The sequence below is a fragment of the Marmota marmota genome, unplaced genomic scaffold (genome assembly GCF_001458135.2).
Source record: "Marmota marmota marmota unplaced genomic scaffold, marMar, whole genome shotgun sequence".
Lineage (NCBI taxonomy): Eukaryota > Metazoa > Chordata > Mammalia > Rodentia > Sciuridae > Marmota > Marmota marmota.
Genome location: NW_025999982.1, coordinates 2,772,900 through 2,776,766, shown reverse-complemented (window position 1 = coordinate 2,776,766; position 3,867 = coordinate 2,772,900). Strand labels below are relative to the sequence as shown.

At 50.4% G+C, this 3,867-nt stretch overlaps 1 non-coding gene across 1 annotated transcript; it reads left to right on the top strand.

Moving 5' to 3' along the window:
• The first annotated feature begins 2,926 nt into the window (after window positions 1-2,926).
• Trnav-cac lies at window positions 2,927-3,000 on the top strand. The gene has a single exon. It is a non-coding gene; the product is annotated as a tRNA-Val (tRNA).
• The last annotated feature ends 867 nt before the right edge of the window (window positions 3,001-3,867 follow it).

Below are 3,867 nucleotides of genomic sequence, written 5' to 3'. Positions count from 1 at the left end.
CTGAGGGGCGCCGGGTCGAGGCTGCGGAGCTGCAGAGCGGAGCGGGAGGATGGCGAGCGGAGAGGGAGCCCCCGCGGGGAGAGGCCGGGAGGGCACGGCAGACGGAAGGCCGGGAAGAGAGGTCCAAAGGGGGGACTAGGAAAAAGGGGCGAGGCCTTCAGTCTTGCCAGGGGTGAGGGCGGCCTTGGGGACAGGACTCCGGGCCATGCCCGACCTGCCACCCAGGGACAGGGGTGGGCTGTGCGGGAAGCCTGGCCGCGGAGGCCTGCGAGCCTCCCCTCCAACCCCATCTCCCAGTTCCCTGACGGCAGGCAAGTCCCCGCAGGTCTCCGCACCGCCATCTGCCCATCTGCAAAATGGATTGGGGCCTGGGATGGCGGCACTGCCCTGGAACCCCAGCCACAGCCACTTGTTTGGGGGAGGCAGGAGGATGGCGGTTCAAAGGTGGCTGGGGAGGGAGGCCCGGTCTCAAAATGAGATTTGAAAGTCTGGGGACGTAGCTGGGTGGTGGAGCACAGGTCTGCGAGCAGGGGGCCCTGGGTTCACTCCCCAGAACCAGAAAAACAGGAACGCAGCGACAAAGAGAGGGATGGGAGGATTATCCTGCCCCCTGGGGCCTATTATCCTCCCTTGCCCACCTGTTGTTCCTCTGTCCCCTCCTTCCAACCGGCGCTGCTGACTTCTGGGCCTGGTCCCCAGGTTCCCTTGCAGCTGGATTCCTGTCCAGCACCCCACCCAGGAGATGGGTGGGAGTGGGGAGAGATGGAGACAGGTGGAGCAGAGTGCCTCTGTGCCTGCCCTGGCTCGGTTCTGGTTCCTGGCCTGGGTGCAGCTTGTCCCTCTGATGGCATCTAGGGGATTTTCCCGTTTTCATTTCAGCCTTGGAGGTCCCAGTGCCTCCCCAGCATGGCTGGGCCTCTTCACCTGCCAGAACTTCTGCTGAAGCTCTTGACCCTCTGGGTTGGATTCCATTTCCTGCCCAGGCCTTGACAGCCACACAGCAGGGGGCATGAAATGCTGCAGCCCAGGGTTTGGAGTTTTGTAAGTGCTCAACAAATCAATCGGAGCTCTTAGCTTTCCATCCTGCTCCTGCCCCAAGCATGGGGGAGAGATGATCATTATGGAAGTGGTCAGCCTAAGCAAGGACACCTGTCACTCTTCCAATCCTCACATGAGTCTGTGAAGCAGGGATGGGGAATTAGCTTCCCTCAGATGAGAAAAACAGGCTGAGACATTTAACAAGCAATGAGGGAATAAGAGCAGCGACAGCAATCTGGCTGTTTCCCATGGGTAATGGGCCAGATCTGGGAGGAGACAGCTATGAGTGACAAGAATAGTAGCTAACATATAGCCACACTTCTCAAGGGCCAGAGAGTTCTGTACCCTTATAACTCAGTGAGGTGGCTGTTCTTACCGCCATTTTGCAGTTGAGGTAACAGGCACAGAGAGGTTAAATAACTTTTCCAAGGCCACCCAGTAAAAGTGAAGTGAAGGGACTGGGGATGTGGCTCAAGCAGTAGCGCGCTCGCCTGGCATGCGTGCGGCCCGGGTTCGATCCTCAGCACCACATACAAACAAAGATGTTGTGTCTGCCGAAAACTAAAAAACAAATATTAAAAATTCTCTCTCTCTCCTAAGGACCCCTATGGGGTGTGAATCAGGCTGGGCGGGGAAGGGTCAGCCAAGTAAACACCTGCATCTAAGCCCAGTGGGAAGCCTGGGCAAAGGCTTGGAGGGGAAAGAGCTCACCTAGTGGGTTTCAAAAATAGCCAAGGAGCCACATGGTGAGGCAGCCTGTAATCCCAGAGACTCAGGAGGCTGAAGCAGGAGGATCACAAGTTTGGGGCCAGCCTCAGCATCTTTTTTTTTTTTTTAATATTTATTATTTATTTATTTTAGTTTTCGGTGGACACAACATCTTTGTTTGTATGTGGTGCTGAGGATCGAACCCGGGCCGCACGCATACCAGGCGAGCGTGCTACCGCTTGAGCCACATCCCCAGCCCCCAGCCTCAGCATCTTAGTGAGGCCCTAAGCAACTTAAGCAAGACCCTATCATCAAAATAGAAAATTAAAGGTTGGGTTTAGGGGCGCATGCCTGTAATCCCAGCTGCTCAGGAGGCTGAGGCAGGAGGATTGCGAGTTCAAAGCCAGCCTCAGCAATTTATTGAGACCCTAAGCAACTCAGTGAGCCCCTGTCTCTAAATGAAATACAAAAAGGACTGGGGATATGACTCAGTGGTTAAACACCCCTGGGTTCAATCCCTGGTGCCAATAAAAATATATATATATATATACTGGGTAGCCACGGGAGGTTTTTTTTTAGCAGGGGTGGGGCATGTTGGTATTTTAGAAAGAACTACTCTGAAATTCACAGGAAATACTCTATTTTCCTGTTGAGTGCAAAGAGCTTTAAGTGGTCATGCTCAGTGCTGGCTCTGCTAAAGCCTGATGAGTCCTCATACACATCACTGATGGCAGTGGCTTGGTGACCTTTCTGGAAAGCCACTGAGCCATGTGTTGACCTCCTAATTCCATTTCTAGGAATCTCTCCTCTGACATATTTAGTAAAAGGGTCAGAGATTTATTTCCCAAATAATTAATTAATCTAAAATTAATTTCTTTTTTTTTTTGGACCTACACACCACACACGGGGTTCTAACAGCACTAGGCCACTAAGCCACATCCCCAGCCCTATTTTGTATTTTATTTAGAGACAGGGTCTCACTGAGTAGCTTAGCTCCTCCCCATTGCTGAGGCTGGCTTTGAACTCTGGATCCTCCTGTCTCAGCCTCCCGAGCTGCTGGGATAACAGGTGTGCATTGCTGCGCCTGGCTTTAATTGCATCATTTTTATAATAATAAAGGAAAACAACATTAATGTCCAGAAAGAGAGGGAATTGTTGAAATAAATTAAGAACAAGGGACTGGGGATATAGCTCAGTTGGTAGAGTGTTTGCCTCACATGCACAGGGCCCTGGGTTCAATCCCCAGCACCACAAAAAAAAAAAAAAAGACTTTGATAGGGGCTGGGGCTGTCGCTCAATGGCAGAGGGCTTGCCTAGCACATGTGAGGTACTGGGTTTGATCCTTAGCACCAGAGAAAAATAAACAAATAAAATAAAAGCATTCTATCCATACACAACTACAAAAAATTAAATAAATAAAATAGAAAAATAATGAACTATGATAACATGTTTTATAGAATTAACCTGACTTTTGGGGCTGGGGTTGTGACTCAGTGGTAGAGCGCTTGCCTCACATGTGTGAGGCTCTGGGTTCCATCCTCAGCACCGCATATAAATAAATAAATAAAATAAAGGTTCCATCAACAACTTAAAAAAAAGAATTAACCTAACTTTTTCTTTTGGTACCAGGGATTGAGCCCTGGGGTGCTTAACCACTGAGCCACATCCTCAGCCCTTGTCATTTTAAAAATCTAAGACAGGTTCTTGCTAAATTGCTTAGGGCCTTGCTAAGTCACCGAGGCTAGCTTTGAACTTGCGATCCTCCTGCTTCAGCTTTCCAAGCTGCTGGGACTACAGGTGTGGGCCATGGCACCTGGCTTAACCTAACTTCTTCTGAGAGAGTAAACACCACAGAAAGACTCCTACAACTCCTGCAGCTAACGAGAGCATTCAGCAGAGCCCAGGATGCAAGATCACAAATAAAAATCACCCGTGTCTCTGCACATTAGCAGTAAACAAGTGGAAACTGAAATGCAAAACCTCTACCGCTTATAATAGTTGCAAAAGAAAGAAAGAAAAAAGGAAATACGTGGGCATGACAAGCCTGCACACCACACCCAGGATGTTCTAACAGCACCCACAAGACTGCTGGGCTGCGCACTCCAGGATGCTCACGAGGGG